The sequence below is a fragment of the Helianthus annuus genome, chromosome 13 (assembly GCF_002127325.2).
Source record: "Helianthus annuus cultivar XRQ/B chromosome 13, HanXRQr2.0-SUNRISE, whole genome shotgun sequence".
NCBI classification, from domain to species: Eukaryota; Viridiplantae; Streptophyta; class Magnoliopsida; order Asterales; family Asteraceae; genus Helianthus; species Helianthus annuus.
The window spans coordinates 103480003-103499726 of record NC_035445.2 but is presented as its reverse complement, the minus strand read 5'-3'; positions in this window follow the sequence as shown (position 1 = coordinate 103499726).

Genomic DNA, 19724 nt, shown 5'->3' with positions numbered 1-19724 from the left:
TAACCCACTGCGTCTTCTTCTGGTAGCACATCACTCCAATCGTATCCCTCATCGTCATGGATAACAGCTAATGCTCTTGAATTTTCTTTGGGAGCATCTTCTATATGTTTCATTCTGGGAGATTCTGCTTTGTTTTGATGATAAATGGCCCTTTTGTAATAGTCTTCACGGAATGGATTGGTCGTTTCATCAGCAGCTGCATTTTGACATTCTCATTTAAAGTGCCCTTTTTGCTTGCACTTGAAACATGTAACCTTTGATTTATCAAAACCAAGCTTTGTTGAACGTCCACCAATGGAGTGTCTGCCTGTTATCTCCATGAATCTTTGAGCCCTTCTAACCGCACTCGCCATACACCATCTAATATCTATCAACTCCATCTCTTCTGGGTCGATTTGATCATAGTATTCCTTGGTGAGGTTTGTGTTTCCGATCTTTCCAGCAACAAGGCTCTCATATGATTCCAAAACGGATGCTAAAAACACCATTTGTTGCTTAGATGATTCTTCACTGAAGTTTTGTGCATTTTTGAGATCTACAACAATATTGCACTAGAACAGATTTTTTGGAATTGATTGTTGTTGTTGTCTTGGAGAAGTTGACGATGATCCTCCATGATAACCACTGCTTGGACTTTCTTGATTTGTCATGTTTGAATTTTCTGCTGAGAAGGCAGTCTTTGGGGACACAGTTTTAGGGATCATACTTCCTCGATAATATAAATCAACATTTTGCTGATACGAGGAGTTGTTGACTTTGTTCGTTTTCCTGATCTCCAATTCATGACTCTCCAACCTTTCGATTAGTAGATCAACTGTCAGATCAGTCGACTTTACTGTGTTCTTTATCATTAAAGCAAAATACTGCCAGTCTTTCTCATCAGGCATAAGTCAAACAGTTTATCAACCAACTCTTCCTGAGTATACACGATCTCATATCTTGCAAGTTCCAACTTTAAGTGCCTAAATCTCTCTATCATCTTTGTCACAGACTCATTTTTCAAACACCCAAACAGATCGAATTCTTTTTTCAATAATTTTTTCTTATTTTTAACAATCTCTGCACCACCCACACATTTCATCTTTAATTTCTCCCATAGATCTCTGGAATCTTTGTATTCAATCAATGAGATAATATCATCTCTCACTGATTGATGAAGTAAAGCGCTGCACTTCTGTTTTGCAATGAAATTCTCTTGTGGGGTATCAATCAAATTTTCGTAGTCAGTTCTTCCGATGTTAAAACCACTTTTCATACTCTTCCAACTCTGATATGCAAATGCTTGTAGCCATTCTCAAATCTGCTAGCCCATCTGTTGTAATCCTCTATGGCCATCAGCTTGGGCGGTTTGTTGTAGGTGCCGTAGGCATTATCAACACTCAAAGAATCAGCAATGGTTTTCTTCGGACTCGGTTTTGGTGCATTTTCATTTGTGTTGTTTGTTGTGTCATCTCCTGTGCTTCCAGTGTGAGCAACCATCACTAAATGGATTCAGAAAATCGTCCATCTTTTAAGTACCTGAAACAATCAACAAACACTTAGACAACTTTTTGTGAATTTTAAAACAAACTTCACAACTGATGTAGTTTCAAATGAAATGAATCTCAAACGAAATGGACAGTCTTCAAGCGAAAAGAACTTCACGCGAAATGAACTTTCACACGAAATGACTGGTTTCAAGCGAAATGATCCAATAGCTTCCAATTCAAGCGAAATAGAGGAACTGCTTCAAACGAAATGGCAACTTTGGTGCGAAATAGCAACTTGACGCAAAATAGAAGTCTATTTCGTACGAAATGAAGCCCACAAGGTTGTTTCCGTGCGAAATGACGTTCTCAATGTTGATTTCGTGTGAAATGATGTTCACAATGTTGATTTCGTGCGAAATGAGAAGCTGATTTCGTGCGGAATGAGCTGACATCACATTGTCGGCCTAGTTTTTGTCAAAATTGATCCTGTTTTACGTCGAATTAAGGCTAATTCTTTCAAGGATTTGTTAAAACTGTGTTTTACGTGATATATGTGAAATTCAAGTCATTTTAACCGTTAAATTTTGAAAATTGAGAAGAAGAATGAGTAGAAGTGAGAAATTCCGGTGAAAACAAGCTGAATCAGTATGAACTCTTCGACCTGTGCTCTGATACCACTTGTTGGATCGTTGTGCGACCTAAACGAGTCGTTCAGAAGAGTTTCTAATCCATATCAAAGGCGGAATCAATGATACGAACTTGATTACAGCTTGATTCTCCCTAATTATCTTGTTTTATTGATTTCACAGCTTTACTGATCAGTTGACAGTTCGACAGCACCTCGGCTCTGAAATCCGCATCGTTACAAATGACATGACCAGCTCAGTATTTATAGAGAGTTCATTTTGTATGAAACAAGCAAAGCTCATTTCGTGCGAAATGAGTTTTTCTCATTTCGTGCGAAATGGCTTTAGCCATTTCGTGCGAAATGACCTTTACACATTCAAAACCTAATTTTTCCTATACTGAGCATTGGTTTATCCTATCTAGACACATGACTCGATACAAGACGAAGTTAACAGACATTTATGCACCAACAGACTCCGCCTTGGATGTTGATGAAGTCTTTAACATCGAGTCTTCAATCTTGATCAGTCTTTTTAGTCTTTCCAAACTGTTTTGACACTGAAAGCATCCTCAATCTCTTTATCTTCTCTTCTAGAATCGCAACCAGACTCTTCTAATTCTCTTAATCAGATCTCTTGATTCTTTAAGTTTATCAGTATCAGCAGCTATCACTCCCCCTTGAACGTTGATCCAGAAACTGTATCGGATTCTTACGTCTTCAGACTCCCCCTTTCAATCAGCTGGGATTGCAGTCTTGAATAGTATTCTGGTTCAAACTGTGCTCAAACATAGCCATGGGAATCTTACTTTGCTGCTTTCACATGTTCACAACTGTTTCTTGCTTCTCAGAAATCTATCATTATAATCTACTTCACTTTTTAACTACATTTGTTGTTTTTATCAGTTTTTAGTAATCCACTTAAGTCTCCAGATCCAAATTAATGACCCTGGATACTTAATTTGTCTACCAAGTCTAACTTAATGACCTTGGTTGACCTGAGACAAAACAAAACTGACTTTTGTTTAACACTTTTCAAACATTTTCTGAAAATTACAAGTTTTAAATTAATGAACTTGATTTAACTTTTCATTTTTCAGATCTAAACATGATAAGCTCACAACCCATCTTCCAGCTTAGAAACTTCCTGCATTTGCTTCAAACTGTGAATCTGAAGATCAGCTTTCCACTTTGGTTTGTCGGAAAAATAAAGCAGAAATGTAAATCTTTTTGTATTTTGAATAAAGTTTCTAAACCAGAAAAATATAAATTTTTTTTGAGTTTTGAATGCTAAACTGAAATGAAATGAAATAAACGTAAACTATTTACAAACATATTTTTGGTGAGCGTGTTAGAGAATCATATCAGCAACTGACAAGCTACAAGTACCGTTAAGCTTTGATTTCGTACTCAGAATTAAACAATTTGCTTAGATTGTCGATATACTGATCCACTTTAAATTTTCACACAAATTTCAATCTGTTCAGGATACAAATTTAGTGTTTTAAGATCTTGACTTATACGAGTGTACCATCTCAGAATATACTCCCGTATCCAGACTACTCTATGCAGTCTTACAGGTGAGTGCACACGAATGATATCTGTAAAGGGTAAATGCGAGGCCATGAGAGCTCAGGCTAGAACTTCCGTTCGTACAGAGAGATGATGGCTCGACTTTAGGTGGGTTCCCTTTGGGAATCTTTTCTTTCAACAGCACATGATTAGCATTTTTTCAATGTTTCATCATTTTTATGCTGAGGGTGAGCTTGTAAGAGCAAAGCAGTGCAGAGCATTATTGTCATACCCCCAAAATCCACCATGCGGAGTATCACCGCTTGGAGGCGTGGCGCGACAGGATCAAGCCACCAATCATATTGAACAATGTATTTAAGATAGATAAAATCCAACCACACAATATGATTGGTGATTAAAAGTTAGTTAACCAAGTTCAAATTAAACAGCGGAAGCATATAACGTGAAACCAAAACATAAGTCTTATAAGTTCATAAAGTTCAAATATTAAGCACGGGACATAACAGTCCATATCCCACAACGACCTCCTCCTCGTGCAAGCTCCATAAGCATCTAACGACCTGTAAGGCATGTAACAACGAGTCAACAACAAAGTTGAGTGAGTTCATGGTTGGTTGTTTAGTTTTAAGTTGTTTCTGAAAACATGGTTTGTCTTTTGCTGGCTTACTTGCCGTGGAGGTTAACCCATAGTTGAAAATAAGAATTGACCAGTTCCTTCTTTATTACCCAAAGCATATCCATAATCAGTGGGGGCTTCCCAATGGGAACCACTTGTGACAACCCTCACAAAACCAGGTTTCCGGTACAAATTATTAATATTAATTAGTGCTTAATTACTGTGCTTGAATGCAATTACGAATAAACTGCTTTCTGTTTTCTGATACATGCATATTCATGCATCATACTTTATTACTGTCACTCCACTTATTACACACAAAACATTAGTGACAAACTTGATGCACAAAAGCACAGTTAGCACAGTGAGCGGATAACCCAGTAAACATGCTAACATTGCCAGCACTAGACAGATATTGTTTCTGAGGCCAGTATGAGCCGGGAATAGATTACTACACTAGTAAGGAGTGTAGGGAGGTGAGGACCAGAGAACAGTGTCCCTAGGTGATAGTTATAGTGACCGGAAGTGCCTAAAACATACTTTAATTACAAAATTCTGCACTACATACAAAAATTCAGCTTTTAACATAACTAGTAAAGTGCAAAAACTTGGTAAAATAATTCTAGACACTTTCCAAAGTGTTGGTAATTTATTGTGTCACTAAAAATAATATAAACGACACTTTATAGCCTTACTTAGCACTTTAACGGATCAATATCCAACCGAACAACCGGACTTTACCCGGAATATAAAAATATTGCCAAAGACATTGTTTCTACTTTTCTGAGCCAGTTAGGGTCCCCGAACACCCTAACACCCCTTATATTACATTACACACGTAACATACTAACTAAACCCATTACAATCCAACTAGTTTATAACTTAACCATTACACCACCCAACCCTTACCCCCCCCCTCCCTTACTTGACGGTCACCCAAGGGGGTGACCCACTTCCATTTTCTTGAATATTTTATGGCTTGTGTTGGTGATCTAGAGTACATATTGTATAATGGATAAAACTTTAACATGGTTTATAAATTTGATCAAGGGTTAATCATTCTCATTCAAACACCACAACATAAACTAACTCATCTTCTCTCCTCGTACACCTCACAGCCACCCCCTCTCCACCACACCACCACCACCACCACCACTTCCAAATCTTGTTCACTCATTTCTTACATACTCAAAGGTTCAAGGAGCTCTACAAACAAGCCGGGTGCTTTCGAAAGTGCAAGAACCGCTCTAGATTTCTTTTATCCACCACATTTACATCTTGTTTCTTCCCTAGCCTTGTGCTAGTAGTAAGTGTCTCTAACCATCATCTTGATCTTGTTTATGGTGGTTAATAGGTGATTTAGTGGTTAAAAATTAAGAACACTAAAGAACATAACATAAAGTCTTGAACATAAGATGAACAAGATGGATAAAGAAAAGTTATGTGTGTAAATCTTGTAGATCTTGTATAGTTGTGAATATTTGTGTGGTTTGTTACTAAAAGTGGGATGGATCATCATCTAGACATACTAGATCATGTTCAAGAACATGAACTAGTAGTATGTTAGTGTTAGAGATGTGAAAGATGATGAAACCGTCCACCATGAACTTGAAGCTTGAATAAACATAATTTTTCTTGTAAAATGAAGTTGTAAACTTGTGGATCTAAAGATCGACAAGTGGTTTTTCGGAAGAACCAAGCGGAAAATACTAGTTTGGTTAAAACCCGGATATTTTATGAACTAGAAGCAAACTTGGTAAATAAACAAGCGTATGAACACTTGTGTAACAAGAAATTTAACAAAGAAGCGTTTTTGTAAACCTTGACTAGAAGTTGTTAAACTTCAAATTCTTTAAAAATGAAGTTTACTAGAAACTAATCATGTTTTAAAGTTAACAAAACCTACTAAATGTGTGGGTGATTTACTACATATTTTTACAAAACCTTCAAGTTCATGAGTTTATGATTTATTCTTATTTTGTCTAGTTTGATGAATAAATATTGTATATTGTTGATTGGTAAATTGTCTGGTGATTTTTACAAAAAGAAAATGATATCCTAAAAGCATGGACACCTCCAGTTACAGAGAAAACTCTGGCGAATTTTTTCCAGAAATATAACACTTAGAAATATTTTTCTAACAAATATTTACAAATGTAACTTTTAACTTGATTTTCAAAAATAAACTTCGCCATGATTTTTATTACAAAAATTACAAAGTACCGGAGGTGGATTTTCGTAAATAAAACTTGTTAAATATGTATTTAGAATATATATATATATATATATATATTATAATAAGACGCTTGTGTGACTATGTGATTATTTTGTGAACTGGATATATATTATTTTTAGGGTTAAAATAATATTACTTGAAATATCATGAAATAACGACTTCCAAAATAATATCAACGCTCTCATAAAATAAATATTTAAGTTATATAAGTATCGTAATACAACGCGAACTTTAAAAATGTAACTTATGTATTTTTCGGAAAAATACTCTTATTAGAGTATTTGTGTTGAAGTATTATTTTGGGAAAAAACTTGTGGAATAAAATATAATTGTTAGGCCCTAAAGTGTGAGACTGACGCATCAAATTAACACAATGGGCTATGGTTACGAACTGGGCTTTACCGGGTTAGTTTATATTAGGTTTTGGACCTTTACAGGTCACTTGGGCTAAGCTTTAGGCCATGTGGGCCAAGCAGGCCCAAGGGGAGCCCATGTGGGAAGTGGGCTTGCCTTAGTATATAAACAAGTTTCTAACTTGTTTTAGGTTTTTGATCTTTATAGTTACAATTTCTCTAGAGAGAGAGGCAGAGGATTCGATTGGTGGTGTGTCAACTTGTACCAGACGTTTTGCTTGTTCAAGTAATAGAACGTGTGCAAGTTGGAAAGTGATTCGGTATTGTGTTCTTCATATTTTCAGTTTCTTGTGTTTAATCTTGAATCATCTTGTGATTGGATTCCGCACTCTCACAAGATTAGGTTTGATATCATTGAAAGATCCGGTTTCACGGGACTTACAATTGGTATCAGAGCCAAAGAACCTGTTTCTAGGCTCGGTGTGATATCAAAGATTCAAGATTTTGAAATTTTTGTTAAAAATCATCAAGAACATTCTTCGTGTTCTTCGTGTTCTTCTTTGTGTTCATCAATTTTGTGTGAAAATTGTTATATTTTGGTATTTTGATCGGTTTGAAAAAGTGTTAAGAGAGATAAATCAAATCTCTAAACCGTTCAAAAGATTTGGAAATTCTTTAAATTCCCAGTTTTTCGAGATTTTGGTTGTTTTCCTTATTTCTTATTTTGAAATTTCCAAACTTTGTTCTCCACTCACAGCAAAATCTCGATTTTATAAAATTATAATTTCCAATTTTGGTGCCATTTCCATGTGCCTCGATTTTGCTGTATCTTAGTTTCAAATTTTGGTAATTATATTTCCAATTTTATAATTTCCAATATTCAAAAGCTTTGGAAACATCTGAGAAGGAAACAGCGGTGACTCTCAACAACCCTTCATCTGAGGTCTCGAGTCCCATCTATTTGTGGTTTCGAGTCAGTTGGTTTCGACTCAATTGATATCCAGTCTCGAGTCCCTCTCATATCACAGTCTCGAGTTACTCTTGTCTCGACTTAAGGCTTAAAGTTCTTCACGGTCTCCACTCGTTAATCATCATTCCAATCCTTCACGGTCTCGACTCTTCATCATCTTCAGCTGGTCTCGAGTCTTCAACAATAAGGTCTCGACTCATCTTCATCACGGTCTCGACTTATCTTCATCACGGTTCCGACTCGCAACCGCTCTCAAGGTCTCGACTCACTGAGTTATCTCCACTTCATTGGTCTCGAGTCATTCATACTCCGTATTTGAGTCGCAACCATTGTTTCGACAACGGTTTTGAGTCCGCGACGTTTTCGAAACACAACCACCACCTCCTGTCACCTCTATCTCACCATTGACTTCTCCGGTCGTCGTCATCACCTTCGCCGGAGCACCACACCCCAACCACCTTAGTGCAATCATCTTCATCATCTTCGAGTTCCATGTTTCGAGTTGATTGTCATCATCAACACAACTACGTTGAACCATCTTCGTTCATCTTTCTCCGACGACCACAGTTCTCCAGTCATCATCGTCTTCTCCGACGTGCAACTCTGTACAACCTCAGTCTACATCGTATCGTCCGACCATTACTTCCGTCCACCACCTTTCACTACAACACCATCGTTCACCACCATCTTCGTGACTTCTGATTTAACTGTTGATCTTTTGTTTCTAAAGATTGTTGCATGTTATCGTCAGCGCCAAAGGAAAAGTAATACAGGTTTTGATCGTTTTTAAATTAGGGTTTTGGTGGATTTTGATAAAGGAAGAAGACAACAGTTGCTCTCGTTTAAGTTATTTATTATCATAATAATAATAATTATAAATAGTTTTCTTATATATTAATTAAAAAATTTTTTTAAAAAAAAGGGGTTTGTTTTGTTTGTGATATCGGTCTGACAGGTTTTGAGGTGCGGTTCAGAAAGTGGGTTCATTCGCGTGCAAAGGGTTTGAGTTAGCGAGTACACAGGTGCTCGTTTAGTTTGTGTTTTGAGGAGAAGAACAAAAGTATCAACCACCCATTGAAATTATGACATTACGTGAAGAGATGCTTTCTGTCTTTTGCACTCCTGAGTGTAGAGAAAGAGTTGAGGCATATCGGTTACACAACGCTGAGTTGATTCAAGATTACAAAGATATTAAAAATAAAAACTTTACTTTGGCCAAAAATGAAAAACTTTACAAAGAAAAAATTGAGGCCCAAAGAAAAGATATCGTTCAGTTAAAAGAAGATCTCAGCGCTAAGAACTGTAATTTTTTAGATGCTCTAGCAACAATTAGTGACTTGACCAAAGAACTAGAAGACCTAAAGGTCAAATATCAGGTAAATGAAATTAATATTAAAAAATTTGACACTTCTAGTAATTTGGTCAAGAACATTTGTGATATACAACTAGAGTACAAAGAAAAGAAAGGGGCTGGTTTGGGATACACAAAAGCTCCTCCTCCTTACAATCACAATTATACATATTTGCCTTTCACGGAAGAGGAGCTAATTAATGAGGGTAAAATGACTTATGGACCAAAAGTTGATAAGTCATCTGTCAAGAATGAATCTGTTAGCAATAAAAAGTCAGCCCCATCAATGAACTTTGTTTCTAAAGGCAATGTTGATCCTAACCAGTCGTTTGCATGTGCAGAAAAGGTTGACTTGAAATGTGAAGATACTCTTGGGGGAGAACAAGTTTTAAATTCTGATTTACAAAAACCTTGTTTTGATGAAAATAATCCTGATCTTCTTTTAGGACAAAGTATTTTTAGCATGTTTCTTTCGTTAGCGTCCAATGGGCCTGATGTTTTGGGCAAGACTGATGATGGGTGTGTTGAATCTGTGAACATTAATTCTGGCGATGAATTTTCTTCAGCTAATGATTGTGAATGTGATGTTTCTAACTCTTCAGTTGATGATAGTGGTACAAGTGAGGTCCCTCAGGATACATTCAGTGAAACCACTGGAACTACTTCTCAAGAAAATCAAGAATATCCTGATTCTTCTTCTGAATCGGTCTCAGTAGGTGTCCCTAATGTTGAATCTAGTGGGATCCCATTGGAAACCGTTGATGCATGTGATGCAGAAACACGTTTTGATGAAACTTCTACATCTTCTGAAATTAAAACTGAACCAAATTTTGAAAGGGAAGAGGTGGTCACATTAAATGAAAAGTCAGAAGAAAATGTTTCTGAAAAGGAAATTAAAACAGAAACTGAATCGTCTTTTCAAAATGATCCTGATAAAATTATAAAAGACGAAAAACATCAGTTGACTGAATCTCATGCTTGTGCTAGTTCTGATCAACAGGTACAGAAGAAATCAGAAAAGGCACATGGAACACAAGCAAAGTAACCTAAGCATGCTAAGCAAGCTCGGTCATCTAGGCCCATCAGATCAGCTACTGCTGCTGGCTCTCCGAATCTCCATACATTGAAGCGACAGACATGTTTCAACTGTGGAATTCTTGGGCACATTGCTAGAAATTGTGTTCATCGCCCAAACGTGCAACAAAATGCGAATATTCACTCTTGTGCTGATGTTTGTGAGCCGGTTCACAACACACAGAAGGAGCCAAAACGAGTAGATCAAAATCAGGGATATAAGAAGTCTGCTCATCAAGGACAATCACAATCTCGTAAGGCTCGTGACAAGGTGAAGAAAAGCTCCAATCAGGGAGAAAAGACGAAGAATGGTGCTCAGAGCAACAAGACTTTTGCAAACAGCAAATACAAGCACCCAAATTCATCTTCGTCTAAGAGTAATGTGCAGTCACATCCAAAGCAAAAAGGACTGGTTTGTCCTTCAGGACCTGCTAGAGAAAATCAAGCTACTCAAAATGTCTTTCCGATGAAAAGACAAACTTGCTACAACTGTGGCATTGCGGGTCATATTGCTAGAAACTGCCCAAGGCGTCCCTACGTACCCTACTATATGCAAAATCAGAGGGTTACATCAAAGGATAACAATCATTCCAAGCCAATGAAGGTATCTTCACCTAAGGCAATGAAGAATGTGAATCCCAAGGTTAAACCTTCTGATGGGGATTGGAATGCTGCTAAAAACAAACGCAAGGCTGTTCAGGAACAAAAACGTGTTTCTAAAACTAACAAACCTGAAACAGCTAAAGTTGCTCAACCGAAGGCAACAAACGCGTTTGCTAGACCGAAACAGTTTTGGAAACCCAAATCCAAAGCAGCAACGTCTCCAATCCTTGAAATTAAAGGGGACTTGTGTTTGAAAGAAGTGTCTTATTTTGATGCTTCAGGTAATCCCAGGACCACGATGGCCTGGGTACCCATGTCTTACTAATCTCCTTACTTTTCAGGAACAACCCAGGAGGAGCTATTGACAATCTCTGGAATGTTGATAGCGGTTGTTCCAGAGATAAAACACGTAACATTCACTGTTGCAAAAAGTTCAATTTTTTTTACAGATGTTATGTTTCCTTTGGAGGAGATAAAAGAAGTAAGAAATGATCAGCAAAAGGTACCGTTTAAATTCCGTCCTTTGATTTGAATTTGATTAGTCTTCAATCTGATGACAGAACGGTTAAGCAAAAATATTTTTCTCTCTTTTTTTCTTAGTTTAGAACCTTGTATATGAAGTGTCCTTTCTCTTGTAAAGGGTAAATTTGCGCAAAAATCCAAGATTTATGCACAAATTTAGGGGGAGAGAGAGACATATATAGTGTTTAGGGGGAGAAAATGAGAAAAATACAAAAACATTAGAAAAAATGAAAAAGCCAAAAAGATAAATTGCATGATATGGGAAGTGAAATAAATGTTCGTGTTAATGGGTTTGACTAACACATGTAAGGTGCCATAGCTGAAAATACTAGGATCTAGTGCGATATGTCGATAGGCTTGACGCTCAACATGATAAAAGATACTAAGTGATATAAACATAACGAAATATGTACCATGTGGGTAACATACCAATGGCGTATGATTTTATGGTCTTAAATCTTGCGTTGATAGATAGCCAACATCTGAGGTTTCGGGTCTTTATATTGTTGAATCATCCGGGGATATCTTGGCTGTCTTTCTGTTCAGAACTAAAATTGTACATGACCCCAGGAAAGAAAGTCACTTGGAATTAGCTCATTTCTATTTGAATGTCTGTATGTTGTCCCGATACACACAATTTTGATCTGATTCTGAAATCTTCTCTGAAAAAAGTCGTGTACCTCCTCTGATGCATCCAGATACATGCTGACCTGGAGGTGCTAGGCAACGACAGCTTCTGCTGCATCCAGATACATGCTGACCTAGTTGTACGTTGTCGCGCTATAGATCCATTAAACACCCGAAAGAGGCCCTCAAGTGCCCAAAAGAAACCCAAGAAACCTATATCAAACTGAGAAAATCTCATTTGATCTGTATATTATACCATCTCTGCAAAAGATCTATTCTTTTCTTTTCTCAATCTATTCCCAGTTAAGATTTCAGAAATCTGGATTGGACTTGTGAAATATGTGGTAGGGAAGATACTTGCATGATAGAGTGTGCTGTTTATATTTCCGGGATTTGATTAGTATTTGTTTGGGTGTTCATTGTTAAGGAATCAAAACATGATAAAACAGATTATATGCAGACCTAGACACAGTCAGGATATCTTAAAGGATGACATCAGTATACTCACCTGTTACGATGAATCGTTGTGCTTACCTTGATCGCGGGGGTATGCCTTGGAATGGGAAACACGGGTATAATAGTATAATATTAACTTAAGCATATCACGAAGTTGAAAAATTGAAAGTTGAGCGTTAAAGTTTAAGTGGACAAACATATTGGCAATCGCATAGACCAGTTTGATTAGGCTCATACTGAAAAGTGTTCCTTAGTCTGCCTGAGAACGAATTTTGATCCCATTTGCAATTGTAATTGTATATTATGGTAGTTGTTTATATTTTGAGTTTTTATTTGTTTTAGTTCTTAAAAATTAAAAATTAAAAATAGAAAAATTCAAAAATCCAAAAATAGTGTGTTTATTTGTTTTTCTTAAAATTAAAAAAAAATATATAACCGTTCTTGAAGATTTGACTGATCATCAAAAGTTGAAAGAATTTAAATTGTGAAATTTCATGTACCTAGTGTTCATGTAGTACTCTCCCTGTTGCATAAGAAATGTTTGCTTATGAGTTTGTGAGCATGTGCAGAACTTGATTTCAATCAAGAACAGGGGTTGATGAAGATTGAGATGTTGTTAGTTGCTGAAGAAGCCTGAAGCAGCTCAACAACAAGATGTACCTGAGTCAAAAGAATCGGATACGAAACGCCGTATGACAATGAAAGTGCATTTGAAGAAGTACCATGAACCTGCTTGAAAGACAAAGATTGAAGAAGAAAAGAGCTGCTGAGAATCCTCCTCTCACATTCTTTTTGACAAGATTTTCAAGCAAATGCTGATCGAGATCCTGATATGAAGCTAACCACAGAATATGAAGAAAGAGACCCAGTGCTGAGAGTTCAGAAGTCAAGAACTTCCACAACATCTGCATCTTAGAGACAACCATAGATTTCGTTGAAGACGTTGCTGAATTCAAGTTATGAAGACAATTTGATGGCATCAGTCTAGGGGGAGATTATTAGGCCCTAAAGTGTGAGACTGACGCATCAAATTAACACAATGGGCTATGGTTACGAACTGGGCTTTACCGGGTTAGTTTATATTAGGTTTTGGACCTTTACAGGTCACTTGGGCTAAGCTTTAGGCCATGTGGGCCAAGCAGGCCCAAGGGGAGCCCATGTGGGAAGTGGGCTTGCCTTAGTATATAAACAAGTTTCTAACTTGTTTTAGGTTTTTGATCTTTATAGTTACAATCTCTAGAGAGAGAGGCAGAGGATTCGATTGGTGGTGTGTCAACTTGTACCAGACGTTTTGCTTGTTCAAGTAATAGAACGTGTGCAAGTTGGAAAGTGATTCGGTATTGTGTTCTTCATATTTTCAGTTTCTTGTGTTTAATCTTGAATCATCTTGTGATTGGATTCCGCACTCTCACAAGATTAGGTTTGATATCATTGAAAGATCCGGTTTCACGGGACTTACAATAATATTTTTTGGGAAAAATATATATATTTTTGGAAAACTAAAACATTTTAGACAAAGTGATTAAATATATTTTCAGGTGAGACTTAAAAATATATTTTCGGAATTATAAAACACACATGTATTAATACCCCCATCCTTGGTAAGGAATATATTTATAAAATAATTAAGAAGTGTAGATACGAAATAGTTGTCTAACTATTTCCCAAAAACGTTAAACCTTAAGCCAAGGCACGACCGTCCGTCTAATTGGATTTAGTACGTGTAGGTCGTCACGCAGCAGGTTGATTTGGGACCGACTATTTCGAGATGCACTTCTGTGAGTTCATGCCCCCCCAACTTTTCTCTTAATTGTTTTCAGTTTTATAACTTCGGGGGTGAAATACATGTTACAATTATTTAGAACATTTTTATACATGGTATGGTTAGCTTAAGGAGGGTTAGGACGTACAGATCATGTGAGTGGTGGGTACAACACTTAAAGCCATTAATCCTCGTTGTTAGGACAGAGGGACACAAGAGTGATAGATATATTTAGGTGTAGCGAGCCCACACCCATGAGGTCAGGGTGATTCATAGAGGTGACTGTGTCTTACAGCCGAGGCCCGGTACAAATTTGCTAGGTTTGAGTTTTCCTGCATCAGTTCACACATACCAGTGGCTTTGCAAACTAGTGGTGATCTCTTTTTCCTTAATTGCTACATACCAGGAACATTTTTGGGACGTACTTTAACTATTTGCAAACATACTCACTTTTACATGAACTCGCTCAACTTTTCTTGGTTTTTCAAATTACATGTATTTCAGGGAATTAGGGATCTGGCAAGGTATGTTATGTCATCAAGCTGCGTAGGAGAGATGATGTCATCCAAGTTTAGGGGTTGTGACTTTTGCCTGGACGAGTCACAAGTTTTAAACTGTGTTTATTTCATGTTTTATGGTTGTGTCGTATGAACAATATTTTTATTATGCCTTGTTGTAATCCGTTGCTTGTGTCAACTTTTAAAACAATGTTGTCGTATTTTATTTTCAAAACTTGAATCAATGGATGATCATCATGGTTTTTACTTTCATATAGCTTTGTTGTGATTAAGCTATGGTATTAAGAAGTCACACCAAATAAACCCACGCTTTCGCAAAGCCAGGGTGTGACACCACTAGACCGTTACCATATCGACTACTAACGAAAGTAAGTTGTGCCATACGTCAATGTCTATCATCATTGACAGTTTGCCATAGTCCATTAGTATACACCCGTCCGACTAGCACGGTGTGAGGTTTGTTAAACCTAATAGCGCTATTAACTAATGACTCGCTCTCCATTGGCCTCGGCGATTAAGTCGATATAAAATGAGGGACTTAATGATAGAGTTTTGTCTAGTAAGTTTTAAGGTTGTTGTCCTACCCAAGGAGGACGAACGTACGTATTCTACCCAAGGAGAATACGCAGGATTAATATTGGCATCCTACCCATGGAGGATGGTGTCATACCCCGACCACGTAAAACAACAAAACGTGGCGGAAACGTCGGGGAGTGTTGTAACAGAATCATTGTTTCACAACCATGGAATAAATAGTTTCGTTTTATTGAATTATTGAACTAAATGTTTTGATACAAATTTGATAAATATAACTATTATCCTCCAAGTTTTAAAGTCGCTAAGGCCTTGTCCATTCCTATGTGAGAATACACCAATATCATCATCAAATGCCATCAACTAATGTACCTGAAACACATGTGAAAATAGGTACGCCAGCATAAAAATGCCGGCGAGTACATAGGTTTTGTATGAGTTTCAGATTCATGGCTCGTTTTACATATTGCAATACTTATTTAAAAAAAAAACCTTGTTTTGAAAAGTATAGTATTGCGACATAAATAACCAAATCAAATCAAATTGGTTATAATTTATAAAAATCTCGTAGCCATGATTCTTAACCCCAAAACATTTGTTTAATTAAATCCAGATTTGTAAATCGTTTATGGAATAAAAACTCGAATAGTATAATATATTGTTGGGAAAAACCTTGTATTACAACTTTGTTTTGTTTACCATTGCCCAAGTGATCTAGACAACGCAACGATGTATAAAGTATTAAAAGCACTTATATATAGGAAGTACCAGCGGCGTATCCACCATGCTTTTAACACATTATACCCGCCCCGTTACCTAATCACTTCCCTAACCCAACGGTTCAAACAGATTCAAACAGTTCGTGTCAATCAACGGTTACAAACGGTTCACATAGTCAAATAGTCACAAACGGTTCACATAGTCAAATGGTTACAAACGGTTCACATAATCCAACGGATCATCTAGTCAACGGTTTCAAACGGTTCACATAATCAACGGTTACTAACGGTTCACATAGTCAAATGGTTACCAACGGTCCATATGATCAAATGGTTACAACGGTTCAAATGATCATATGGTTACAACGGTTCAAAATGTAAAACAATGTGTCCATATGCTGGATGAGCATATGCGACAAAATGTAGTATATGGAAATCAATGTGCTAGCATGTTAAGTGAACATACATAGCAAAACATAATGAAATCGTGTACTAATAATGTACTATTGAACATAGTAAGTATATGATATAAAAACATGGGAAACATGAAAGTATCAAGTAGGCACATGTGTTCCACCCCAAAACAGTTTGAAAACAGTAAAAGAGGGGACTATGTACTCACCTGAGGGTGCTTAGAAGTCTTGAACAACAACCAAGCAAAGCTAGAGTGATCAGGGAATCAAACGGCACCCTATATAGGTAACTATGTAAATAACCGGACCTAAATCGGGAGATAGGATAGAATGAGGTTCTATAAATCAAATGAGTAATTGAACTCATATGGTATGATTTAATAGACCCTACATTCTGATTGAAAGGCCTACCTAAGTGCTTTTGACCCGTTTCGACACATTATGGTAACATAAGCTACTATAAGGCGTCGTTAGCGTAAAACTATGTTCGGATGGTTAACTATGTGCTATGCCAAGTCTTACATGCCCAACTATCCCTAAACATGTTACTAAATCAGATTACTTGTCAAAAATATGTTCACATAGGCAAAATACGGATTTTAGCTTCAAAAGGGCATTTTGGTCATTTCCTATGGGCATACAAGCTAACAAGCAAGTGACTAACCAATCCTATGTGATCATAAGGTATAACCTCAGTGGTTATTCCCTATGCAACTATGATCACTAACTAAGCTTGGTCGGATCCTAAAGATCGACCAAACGGGTCGGATTCAAAAGGCTAAGCGGTGGTTTAGACCGCTTACCTCACGACCCTAAACAAGCACAAACTAATAGTGTCGTGTTAGACATGTCAAAACATGTCTAACCTACTGATTTGGTATCAAAACAAAGTGTTTTGATACTCTAAAGTAGTTCCGAGGCAAAATGCGTGCTAAAACGCATTTTGACCGAAACTTTGACTCGACACTACAACTAGCTAACGTGGTAATCAGCAGCTATAACCGCGAAGGATTATAACGATCGTGATTACAATCACGTTTCAAAGTTCAATTGAACTTTGACTTGACCAATTGATGGTCAAAACCGAAAGTCAAACTGTTGGCCAAACTGTTTGACTTTCTGCACTACATAAGGAAAAAGCAAATAAAAGAATGAAAGAATGCTCACTAAGGGTCCTTGCTATCTTTTCAACAAGAAGACAAAGTCCCAATTGCTTGAGAATGCTCCCAAAGCAGATGTAGAGAGAAGAATGAGAAGAATGAGCAAGGAATGAATGAAATGGATGGGCTATTTATACTTGTGGTGATGCTGTAGGATCATCACAAGTGGTTTGTTTAGCCATTAAGGAATAAATCTCATCCATACAAGTGTTAGGAGCAGGTGCAAAGCCTTGGAGAGGTGGTAACTTGGTTACCACACAAAGAAATTGCAAGATTGGCCCCTGAATTTACAAACTGTTGCTGAAAACACACTTTCTGCCCAGATGTGATGCTCGCGTAGCGCGACGGCATAGGCAGTAGGTGCTCGCGCTACGCTACCATGTATCAGGTTCAGCAAAGTTTCAAAAATGGCAGAAATGGTCCCTGCACGTGTTTAAAGCCTTTTTCGATGCGTTTAAACCCCGTTAACCTCATTTCAAGGCTCTAAAATGAAGTTAAAGTATAGGGGACTCAAAACATGCTCAAAAACATCTCGGATGTCGGTTCGTTTGGTCGTACGGTCACGTTGTTCGGTTATTTACGACGAAACTCGAACGGACGCGAAAACGATCCAAATTAAGCGACGAATGGAATTTTTGCATGGCGATCACTAAAATAAAAATATTTTAGTGTGTACAAAAATTTTGGATGTCCAGATGTGTCCAGAACGTAAGATATGCGCGAAAATGCAAACTTACGCCGTTTTTGACACTTTTAGTCCCTGTAAGATCATATAAGCATGTTTTCACACACCGAACCTATCAAAGCTTATTTCTAAGCCATATTTAGGTTATATATGGTATGTTTAACTTATGATCAAGTTCCGGACTATACGTTGCCTTACGAAACGGCAGACTTTTGCAAGTTGACGCAAATAGTCCCTGTAAGCGAATAAACTTGATTTCGGCATACCAAACCATCCAAAACTTATTTCTAAGTTATGTAAAGGTTATTTAAGGTATGTTAAGCCTATGTCACTATTCCAGAGTGTTTGTTGCATTAAACTGGTTATATTTACGCATCAGATCGTGTATAACCTTCCAGAAAGCGACTTAAAGCCCGAAATCGAACAAGAATTGATATGTGCAAATGATACACATATTTTCACAATTCCCAAGTATGAAATACAAAATTTCATTGGTTTGACATTTGTTTGACGGTCACAGTGACACAGGTGTCACAGTCTCCCTTACTTTAGGAAATTTCGTCCCGAAATTTATTCGTAGGAGTCTGTCTGTGACTTTGTGTCAAATAACCACTAGAGATATGCAAAGCATAATCCTAGCATTTCCTTAACAGACATTCTTCAGAAACGAAAATGAATGGACGGAGTCATTTTCAACAGATGCTTCCTCAGAAACGGAAATGAAAAGGATAACCAAACGGATCGTTCATTTCCTTCAATGGATATTCTTTAGAAACGAAAATGAACAAACGGAGTCATTTTCAACAGATGCTTCCTCAGAATCGGAAATGAAAAGGATAATCAAACGGATACTCATTTCCTTCAACAGATATTCTTCAGAAACGAAAATGAACAGACGGAGTCATTTTCAACGGTTGTTTCATCAGAAACGGAAATGAAGGATTTAAATAAACGGATATTCATTTCCATCAACGGATATTCTTCAGAAGCAAAAATGAATGGATGATCCATTTTCCTCAACGGATTCTTCATCAGAACGGAAATGAAGGATTAAACAAACGGATTTTCATTTCCATCAACGGATATTCTTCAGAAGCGAAAATGAATGGATGATCCATTTTCCTCAATGGATTCTTCATCAGAACAGAAATGAAGGATTAAACAAACGGATATTCATTTCCATCAACGGATATTCTTCAGAAGCGAAAATGAATGGATGATTCATTTTCCTCAACGGATTCTTCATCAGAACGGAAATGAAGGATTAAACAAACGGATATTCATTTCCATCAACAGATATTCTTCAGAAGCGAAAATGAATGGATGATCCATTTTCCTCAACGGATTCTTCATCAGAACGGAAATGAAGGATTAAACAAACGGATATTCATTTCCATCAACGGATATTCTTCAGAAGCGAAAATGAATGGATGATCCATTTTCCTCAACGGATTCTTCATCAGAACGGAAATGAAGGATTAAACAAACGGATATTCAT